Below are 11406 nucleotides of genomic sequence, written 5' to 3'. Positions count from 1 at the left end.
GGCATTGGCCTCCAGGGAATCTGTTTGAATATTCTCTCCTTCTGTCCCCACTTGAATGTGCACGTGCCCCACATATGGGAGTACTTGCTCTCTCAAATAAATCTTAGGAAAAAAACCTTGAAATTTCCTAAGTGAAGAGTTTGATAAAGGTGGCTGTCCTTTGTTAAGTTAATGAGGTGGGTTTTGAAAAACACCTAAGGAGGGGAGGGGTTGGTTGCCAGGAAAGCCAGCCCTGTGATTAGAGGGTTGGACCTTTCAGTCCCACCCACTGACCTCTGGGGAGTGGGGAGGGGCTAGGGGTCAAAACAGTTGCCATGGCTAGTGATTTAATCAACCATGCCTATATAATGAAGCCTCCATAAAAACCTAAAAGGATGGGCAGGATTCAGAGAGCTTCTGGGTTGGTGAACAAGTGGAGGTGCTGGGAGAGTGGTTAGCTTGGAGAGAGCATGGCTGCTCTGTGTCCTTTCCCCACACCTTGCCCTGTGCATCTCTCCCATCTGGCAGTTGCTGAGTTATACCCTTTTTTTAAAAAAAGATTGTATTTATTTGAGATAGAAAGAGAGAGCACAAGCAGAGGGCAGAGGGAGAGGGAGAAGCAGACTCCTCACTGAGCAGGGAATGTGATGTGGGGCTCAATACCAGGACCCTGACATCATGACCTGAGCTGAAGGCAGATGCCTAACTGAGGTACCCAGGTGCCCCGAGTTAATCCTTTCAGAACAAACTGGCAATCTAGTAAAAAAAAAAAAATATATATATATATATATATATATTTTTTTTTTTACTGTGTTCTGTGAGCTGCTGTAGCAAATTAATTAAACCTCTTTCAGTTAATTTCTGAGAAAGTCCTAGGACCTTTAATTTATAGCCAGTTGGTCAGATGTACCTTGAACATTCAAACCTGGACTTGGCATCCTGAGTTGGAAGGGATTGTTAGAGCCTCCAGTGTGTAGCCAGTCAGTCAGAAGCATAGATAACAATCTGGGGTTGCAAGTGCTGTCTGAAGTGGGGTAAGGGAGCAGGACTGAACCCTTAACCCATGGAATCTGAAGCTATCTTGGGGTAGGTAGTGTTAGAATTGAGTTGAATACCAGCAGCGTGTCTGACAATTGCTTAGTGTTCTGCGGGAGCAACCCCCCTGCCCTGAAACACACACATTGGAGTTGGGCCCAAGAGAACAGTAAAAGAGTGAATGTACCAAATCTTAAATCATTTATCAGTTGATGAACATTTACGTTGTTTCCACTTTGGTTATTTTGATACAAGGCTGCTGTGAACATTTGTATGCAATTTTTAAAAAAGATGTATTTATTTGAGAGACAGAGAGCAGAGGATGTGGGATGTGGAGGGGAAGAGGGAAAGGGAGAGAATCTCAAGCAGACTCCCCAGTGATCATGGAGCCTGACTCGGGGCTTGATCCCAGGACCCTGAGATCATGACCTGAGCCTAAATCAAGAGTTGGACATTCAACCAACTGAGCCACTGAGGTTTCCCTGTGTATAAGTTTTTATGTGGACTTAAATTTTCATTTCTCTTGGATATATACCCAGGAATCAAATTGTTAGATCATATGGCAACACAATTTTTAGCCTTTTTTTTTTTTTTTAAATTTATGATAGTCACACACAGAGAGAGAGAGAGGCAGAGTCACAGGCAGAGGGAGAAGCAGGCTCCATGCACCGGAAGCCCGACGTGGGATTCGATCCCGGGTCTCTAGGATCGCGCCCTGGGCCAAATGCAGGCTCTAAACCGCTGCGCCACCCAGGGATCCCCAATTTTTAGCTTTTTAAAGAATTACTCAACTGTTTTACAAAGCAACTGTACCATTTTATATTCATACTAGCAGTGTATGAGGGTTCCAAGTTTTCCACATCCTCTACAACACTTGTTAATGTCTATCTTTGTGATTATGGCTTATCCTAGTAAGTGTGAATTGGTATCTCATAGTGGTTTTGATTTGCATTTTCCTGATGATTAATGATCTTGAGCATCTTTTCATGTACTTATTGGTCATTTGTATATTTTCTTTGGAAAAAAGTGTATTCAAATCCTTTGCCCATCTTTTTAGTTATTAGTCTTTTTATTATTGAGTAGTAAAAGTTTTTTGCATATTCTGGATGCTGGTCAGATATATAATTTGCAAATGTTTTCTCTAGTGGGTTTATTTTTGTTTTTTTTGATGGTGTATTTTGAGCACACAATTATTAATATTGATGATATCTGATTTATTTATTTTTCTTTTGTCATTTGTGTTTTTGGTGTTATATTTGAGGAATCATTCCTGACTAAAGGGCATGAAGATGTATGCCTATGATTTCTTCTAAGTATTTTATAGTTTTAGCTTTTACATTTAGGTCTGTGATCCATGTTAAGTTAATTTTTCTGTATAGTGTGAGGGGTATAGTGCAGTAGGGGTCCTACTTCACTCATTTGTGTGTTGTCCTAGCTCCAGTTATTAAAAAGACCATCTTTCCTCCACTTACCATTCTGGTCAAAACTCAATTGACCATAAGTGTAAGGGCTCATTTCTTGACTTGAAATTCTATTCCATTATTATAAAAATATATATCTGTATGCCAGGTTTGTAGTTCTGTCCTGATTACTTTAACTTTGTAGAAAATTTAGAAATTGGAAAATGTGGGTTCTCCAATTTGTTCTTCTTTTTCAGATCCTTTTGGCTGTGATGTTGGTTTTTTTTTTTTTTTTTTCATTTTATATGAATTTTCGGTTCAGTTTGTTAATTTCTGGGGGAAAAAAGGCAGTTGGGATTTTGATAGGAAGTGCATTATATTTATAGATCTAGCGATGCCTGGGTGGCTCAGTAGTTGAGCTGCTTGGGGCATGATCCCGGAGTCCTGGGATCGAGTTCCGACATAGGGCTCCCTGTATGGAGCCTGCTTCTCCCTCTGCTTATGTCTCTGCCTCTCTCTGTCTCTCATGAATAAATAAATAATATCTTTAAAAAATAAATTTATAAATCTAAACAATACTTTTAGAATTTAATGAAAAGATTTTTAAAAATGAACTGTTATTTTCTGATACCTGAACTTTATCCATTCTCTTGTAAACTGTTACTATATTTTACTTTATTAAATAGAGTAGATCTGTTAAGACCTTTGCTGATAGCACATTGGCATTGATTTATTTATAATGCACATTTCACAGATGTGTTAGATCTTCCCTCCCTAGTTCAATTTACAATTGCATAATTTTATAGACTCTGTATGGAAAGGCAAAAGATGGGGAGAGGGTGATAAGATTTGTTATAAAAATTGTGTAACACAGTCTGGTAATGAAAGGACCTGTCTTTTGCCTGTATATTCATGTTCCAATGTGTTGTATTTCATGTTCTAATGTGCTTCATCAAGCACATGATGTTAAATAGATTGGAAGTTTTTGTTGAGTTTTCCTCATAATTAATGTAAACAGATGTAATGAATTCTAATGTCAAAAATTGTTTTCAGGGAGATTAAATTTCTTTTTTTCTTTATTCAAATGTTATGAAACTGGGAAGTGCTGTTTTAATGAAGAGTATTGTTTTTCGTTTTGAACATAATCTCAAGATCTTATTGTCTTCGTAAAACCAAATATAAAGCTTAGAACTGGATCACTTGACCCTTTATCTTCTTATCTCCTCCCAGTTAAAAATTCTTGCATCTCTTAACAGCTAGCATTTTCTTAGATATGCAGTTGGGCTCAACACATTCAAGCCTCAGCACAATCTTCTTTATAGTTTTAGGTTTTTTTCCCCAGAAAATCAGCTTAGTCTGCCTATCATAGCCACTCTGCTTCCTGGGCATACAGAGAATCCTTAGCCTTCTTGTATTGTGTCACTTTGTGGGGTTGGTGCTTGCCACACTTTTTACAGAAAGCCTAGCAGGTTTTAGGAACATTCACTATGAGAGAGCACTATCAGCATGGAAAAGCAATAATGCATATATTTTTTTTAATTTAGCAGGTATGTATGTATGTACATATTTATTATCTTTTTTTAAAGATTTTATTTATTTATTTATTCACGAGAGACACAGAGAGAGAGGCAGAGACACACAGGCAGAGAGAGAAGCAGGCTCCATGCAGGGAGCCCAATGTGGGACTTGATCCTGGGACTCCAGGATTATGCCCTGAGCCAAAGGCAGATGCTCAACCACTGAGCCACCCAGGCGTCCCAATAATAAATATTTTGAATGAACCCTTTATATCACCCTAAACTCTAGAAAAGCAAATGCATTTGAATGAAAAACAGAGTTCCTTTTAAGAATCTAGAATTATAAACCCAGAGAATGTCTCATGTATATCTGAGATTATGCTTGGTTTTATAATGAAATTGCCAGATCAAATAATTTATTATTTAAGATGCTATAAATTAATCTTGAATATAAAGGCAGTTATTACAGACAGAAGTCTTTTTTTAAAAAAATATTTTATTTATTTATTCATGGGAAACACAGAGAGAGAGAGGCAGAGAGACACAGGCAGAGGAAGAAGCAGACTCCATGCAGGGAGCCCAATGTGGGACTCAATCCCGGGATAGTGGGATCATGCCCTGAGCCAAAGGCAGATACTCAATCGCTGAGCCACCCAGGCATCCTTACAGACAAAAGTCTTAAAAATATTGACCACAAAGCTGTCACTCATGATCTACCAATAAAATGAAAGACATTTAGGTTGCAAAGACAAACTCAAAATACCTATGATCCACACTGATTTGGCTTTGAAGCAGATTGGCCTTCCAGAGCTACACAGAAAGTGGAGCATAATGAGCCAGGCAGGACTTGAACTTGTACACATGATCCAACAATAAAGAGGGATTAACAGGGATCCCTGGGTGGCGCAGCGGTTTGGCGCCTGCCTTTGGCCCAGGGCGCGATCCTGGAGACCCAGGATCGAATCCCACATCGGGCTCCCGGTGCATGGAGCCTGCTTCTCCCTCTGCCTGTGTCTCTGCCTCTCTCTCTCTCTCTGTAACTATCATAAATAAATAAAAAAAAAAAAAAAAAAAAAAAAAAAGAGGGATTAACATGTGCAACACAGTGCCTTAAAGAAATCATAGATTTGAACTGAATTGATGTTGAATTCTTGGAACTGGCTGTAAAGTGTAATCAGGAAAAATAATCGTGTTAAAAGCTTGTTTTCCAAAGGCAGAGCCATTTGATATTGTGAAACTGTGAAGCACAAGAATAACTTGGGGACATGGCAGCATGAATGACTAGGAAAAGTTCTCATTCCTGTAATTAGAAAGGTGATATGCTGTGCTCAGAACACAGTTCTGGTTTCCTAAGGACTCAGGAACTGTCATGTAGCCTATTCAATTTTCTTTTTAAGATTTTATTTATTTATTCATGAGAGACACAGGCAGAGGGAGAAGCAGGCTCCCTGTGGGGACCAATGTGGGACTTGACCCCAGGACCCTGGGATCACAACCTGAGCCAAAGGCAGATGCTCAACCACTGAACCGCCCATGTAACCTATTCAAATGAACTTTTTCAGTCCTGGTAAAGAAGGATGTACATCATGGGTATATTGAGGCCAAGATTTTCCCAAGTATTTGTGGTGGCTCATTCCATTCCCACTCTTCCTGCTGTTAGAAGTTTCTTCACAAAGTCTTGCCTTTGACACAACTAGATGGTTCTCAAAGTATTGACACATTTAGTTGGGTTAGACAGGGGCTAATCTTTCTCATTGGGGTAACTAGAACTAGAATGAAGCAGTTTTTATTTAGTTATTAATTAATTATTAATTGAAAGAATGCTCAGTGATCACTATAATCTACTAAGTCATGCTAGAATTTGGAGATATGGAGATGGGTGGGATCTAGGGCTCCTGGTCTGGTGGAGAGACCCACATGCCAGATTTCTGGAAGAATACTGCTATCATTCAGTGAGTGAAGGACTAAGGAAGAATAAGTTTTGGAGGACAGTGAGTTTCATTTGGAGATACTGAGTCTGTGAAGCCTGTTGAGCATCCAAGTAGAGATACCTGGTGGACATTTGGAACTATATCTGAATCCCAGGAGAGAAGTTCAAATAGGAAGTCTAGCTTTGTGAGTCATCATTTTATATATATATTTTTTTCATTTTATATATGTTAATTGAAGTCACTGGCACTGATTGAGTCACACAGAGATTCTATAGAGTAAAGAAGAGAGAAAAAGATTAGAACTGAATCCCTTTGAGAATCCTTCCAATTTCATTGGTGACATCTGATGAATACTATTGTCTAAATACACATTGCTCTCACATTGAATTTACATTTGAAAAGCATGAATAAACTTGCAAAACACAAAGGGAGATTATCATAGCAACTACAGATACTGGACATTTTGAAAGTAAAATTTAAAATTTAGGCCAGTAACAAAATCCAGAGTATTGGGACACCTGGGTGGCTCAGTGGTTGAGCATCTGCCTTTGGCTCAGAGGGTGGTCCCGGGCGGGATGGAGTCCTGCATTGGGCTTCCTGCACGGGGCCTGCTTCTCCCTCTGCCTGTGTCTCTGCCTCTCTCTCTCTCTCTGTGTCTCTCATGAATAAATAAATAAAATCTTAAAAAAAAAAAAAATCCAGAGTACCTTCAGAATCAGAGAGGAAGTTAAAGCATTAGCTATATTAAGGGACTAATATAGATAATGCAGTCAGAGTGTCCAAACTCCAAGTAAGCTCTAATAATTTTGACTGTTGTTTTTTTTTTTTAAGATTTTATTTATTCATGAGAGACACACAGAGAATGAGAGAGAGAGAGAGAGGCAGAGACACAGGCTCTACGCAGGGAGCCCGACATGGGACTCGATCCCGGGTCTCCAGGATCATACCCTGGTTTGAAGGCAGTGCTAAACCGCTAAGCCACCGGGGCTGCCCAATTTTGACTGTTCTTATGGGAACTATGGGATATAATATTTGAAGTCAGAACTGTCTGGAATTTATGATTGAGATCAATATAGAACACTCAAGTAACAAAAGGACTATTCAGACAAAAAGTAGGCAAATTAAGAGGTTTTCTGGGATCCAGATTTATTGATATCATTGAGATGGGGTGAATTCTTAAATAAATCTCAGTTATTATGATGTAATAAACTTCCTCAAAATTTAGTGGCTTAAAACAATAACAGCTTCTTACAGCTCATGGATTCTGTGAGTTGGCTGGGCTCTACTAGGTAGCATTTCTGCTAGATGGCTGTATTCACCTGGGAGCTCAGCTGGGGTTGGAATGTCCAAGATGGTATCACATACACATCTGGCTTATGCTGGAATGGTTGGGGGCTGGCTAGGCCTCTCTTTTCTTACTTAGTGGCTTAGCATGAGCTGTTTAACCTATCAGCTGATTCCCAAAAACACAAAAGCAGAAACTATAAGTCTTTTTTTAAAGATTTATTTACTTATTTTGGGGACGCCTGAGTGGCTCAGGGGTTGGGCTCTCTACCTTCGGCTCAGGGCGTGATCCCGAGGTCCAGGATCGAGTCCCACATCAGGCTCCTTGCGGGGAGCCTGCTTCTCCCTTTGTCTGTGTCTTTGCCTCTCTCACTCTCTCTGTATCTCTCATGAATAAATAAAAATCTTTAAAAAAAAATAAAATAGGGCAGCCCCGGTGGCGCAGCGGTTTAGCGCCGCCTGCAGCCTGGGGTGTGATCCTGGAGACCCGGGATCGGTATCGAGTCCCACATCGGGCTCCCTGCATGAAGCCTGCTACTCCCTCTGCCTGTGTCTCTGCCTCTCTCTTCACTCTCTCTGAATGAATGAATAAATAAATCTTAAAAAAGAAAAAAAAATATTTATTTACTTATTTTGAGAGAGTTTGCAAGAGTGAGCACACACGAGAGGGAGGGGCAGAGGGAGAGGGAGAGAGAATTCCAAGCAGACTCCACATTGATCGCAGCTTGATGTGGGGCTTAATCTCATGACCCTGAGATCACTGTCTGAACTAAGACCAAGGGTTCGATGCTTAATGGACTGTGTCATCCAGGCATCCTGAAACTACAAGTCGTCATCTTTTTTTTTTTTTTTAAGATTTTGTTTATTCATTCACGATACACACACACACACACACACACACACACACACACACACATATATATATATATAGAGAGAGAGAGAGAGAGAGAGGCAGAGACACAGGCAGAGGGAGAAGCAGGCTCCCTGCAGGGAACCCCGGCTCAGGACTTGATTCCAGGACTCCGTGATCGCGCCCTGGGCCAAAGGCAGGTGCCAAACCACTGAGCTACCCAGGGATCCCCACTACAAGTCTTCTTAAGGCCTTAAGGTTCTTGTAGTTCTTAGGAATACTAGAATGTCACTTTGGTCTCATTCTATTGACAAAAGCAAGTTATAAGACCAGTCCTAGGGAAAATAGGCTCTACCTCTTGATGAGAGGAGTGATGTGTGTACAGGGATCGGGGGAATTTTTGGTGGTCATCTTTGGAAAAGATCCACCACAAGTGTTGATTTCCCTTTTTTCCACTTGGCTGTAAGTACTACAGTCTTCTGCAGGACACTTTGAGTAGGACATTATGCTTGGTCCTCACTCTGGGTGAACCCCAAGAGTTCCTGATGGCATTGTAGTTCCTATGACTTTCTAATATATTTTACGGAAAAAAAATCCACTGAAAGGAAAGTTCATAAAAATGTATAGGGCCTTCGCAAACAGACTTTTGCCATTAAGTTACCTAAGCTTCTCTCTTTTCCTTCTTCTCAATGTTCACCAGGTTTCTTTCAGTATGTTTTTCTTCTAATGAAGTAAAGGAATTGTTATATTGTGAAATTCTATGATAACATCTTTTCCGGGTACATTGATAGCCGAGTTGGTAGTGCTGGGAGTAGAGGAGGAGGAATATGTTGAGTTATTTCAAGGGTGGGAGAGCAGGTGGTTTGGGGGACATGATCTATGTCATTAACTGGGTGTTTCAAGGGTGCCAGTCACCAGAGATGAGAGAGCAGAATGGGAGCTGAGGGCAAAGCACAAGCCAGCACCTTGCAAACCCCCCTCCCCCTGCCCCCCCCCCCCCCCATGGGATATGTGTGAAGTTCCTCAGGCACTCCTAGCTGCCCTAGAACAAAGGCAAGGGGAAAACAAATGGTCAACTGATAGAGATCACTGTCATGCAGGACATGAGTCTCCCATCAGTTTGCAACTGTCTTAATGATTTACAAGGAAAAAGCAATCTCCAGAAAACTAGAGACTCAATTTTCTTGGAGCCCTAACATCACCCTCCCCTCCATAGGATAGAAAAGCTTAGAAATGTGAGTTACTTCTCATACCCCAGTACAACTCTTTCTACCCATGGGTCCTGCCCTTGTGCTTTAATAAAAGCACCTTTTTGCACCAGAGATGTCTCACGAATTCTTTCTTGGCCACTGGCTCCAAACCCCACCCCTTCAAACCATATCAACCACTGCCCTTCTTTAGCTGTGAAGTAGATATGTACCTCCATCAGGAATCTGGAGCTTGGCCATAGCCTCAATGCTGTAGACTGCAGCTATGCTAATTACAGGTCAGCTTTATGATTATTGAAAAATAATAAAGGTGGAGTTTTGAACATTGGCATTTTTGCTGGGTGCTGAAGAACAGGCAGAGCTTGGTGGTCACATAGCTTAGGGTCAGATGAAGAATGGGAAAGAATGACTCTCAGGTGAAAGCAGGACATTCACAGCCTTTGGTCTTTTCTTTCTTGCAACAGTTTTCAAAAAGGCCCAGGTTGAGGAGGTAAAGGGGAGGGCAGAAAGAGAGAGAGAGAGAGAGAGAGAGAGAGAGAGAAGTGTAGTGGTAGAGTGGTTTGTATCACAAACTTTGTGATATTTTAGGATGTGCTATGTGTGATGGTTTGTGGAAAAGACAAATAGTCAAGGGAGCAGAATGGTGGGACTAGACAGCATGGATGAGTGACTTCTCAAGTAGGATAAGGAAAAGCTCCTGGGAAATTTGGGATGCCTCAAAATTGGAGAGGAAGGTGGGTTTTAGTAAGAGTTGTGTGGTCTGCGTAGTTGCATCCCTTTATGTACAGAGTGGGGTTCTTGGTTGGAAAATGCTTTTTTAACAGTGGTGCCTCTCGGGCTCGCTGCTTTGATGACATTGCCTATCTTAGGGAACTCTGGACCCCAAATCTGTACTTGGGAAAATTGACTCTTTTTGTGCTGTTCCTATCTTGTTGTTATTTTCTCCTGGTGGTTTCTAATATAATTTTGGAAAATGTCAGTCTATATCCACTCTGTCATAGAAATACAAAGAAAAGAATTTTCTCTGAGTTGTTCAGCTAAAGGATAGAGGGAGAAAAGTATAGGGAAAGGTAGAGGGGCTGTCAAAATGAGATAACAAAAAGGTGAATACATAGCTAGGAAGTGAGAGGGTTGGTTTCTTACCGCAGTTACCACTTTGCTGCTGTTAAATTCCAGGCAAGAGCCTTTCTCTGCCTTTAAGGGTTTTACCTGAGTGCTATTTTCTTATGGCAATAATTCTCAACTGTAGCAGGGGGGACCATGTTTAGTTTGGAAGAGTTCTGTGTATGATGGTGATACTCTGTTCTCTTCCTTCTCCCTTCCCATCCAGTTGAGGAGGATTGCACCATGGATTCTCCACCAGCTGCAGAATATTTAAACTCATGCATCAGACATTCAAGAACCTTTTTAATGTGGCTCCCCAGACCATACTTTGCACCTCCTCCTAGCTGAATGTATTACTGTGGCCAGTTCAGCATCTTGCAGACCTCATACTATTTCTCAGCTCCACTGCTTAGCACTATTGTGCTTGACTCTTCTCCTTCTCTTGCCAAAGGTTTTCCCATTCTTCAAGGCCCCACTCAGGTCCTTCTTATTTCATGAAGCCTTTCATAATGCTCCAGCCACACTGGTTGGACCTTGTTTCTGAATGGGAGTTATGTGGGGCCCCCAGTGGGAAGAGAGGACTGTGAATGCAGAGTCATAAACATTATTTACATGGAAACCTATTGATATCCTCTTATAGTTGAGTTAATCTAATGACATTAATGCTTTCGACACAGATTTCTAGTGGTATGAATAATTTTTTTCCCCTCAAATGGTTTCTGAAATCTCTTCTGCCCTCCCACCAAAACTTTCGAAGTTCCTTGATAAAGGAAATGTTATATAAATTGACCACGTGGCTACTACAACCAACAGTTAGTTTATCACTGCAAACTTGAAAATGATTGTTGGTCCCAACAACCTTGGAAAAGTGTATTTCGAAAAATGCTGTAGACTATAGCTATGCTAATTACAGGTAGACTACATATTTGGCTTTCTTTTTACTTCCATGGCGTTAATGAGTATTGTTGAAAATACTGCCTGTCCTAAGACATCTTATCTTAGATCCTTTCAATATGGTGCATCTCTAAGACTTTATTTCCAAGGGAGTCATTAACATCAGCGAATGCTACACATTTTTTGACTTTGCAACTAAATTTT

At 40.8% G+C, this 11406-nt stretch overlaps 1 pseudogene; it reads right to left on the bottom strand.

Moving 5' to 3' along the window:
* Positions 1-3599: 3599 nt before the first annotated feature.
* Positions 3600-9444, bottom strand: LOC100687880 (annotated as a pseudogene).
* Positions 9445-11406: the final 1962 nt, after the last annotated feature.

Source organism: Canis lupus, chromosome X (genome assembly GCF_011100685.1).
Source record: "Canis lupus familiaris isolate Mischka breed German Shepherd chromosome X, alternate assembly UU_Cfam_GSD_1.0, whole genome shotgun sequence".
NCBI lineage: Eukaryota > Metazoa > Chordata > Mammalia > Carnivora > Canidae > Canis > Canis lupus.
This window is presented reverse-complemented; position numbering and strand designations above follow the sequence as displayed.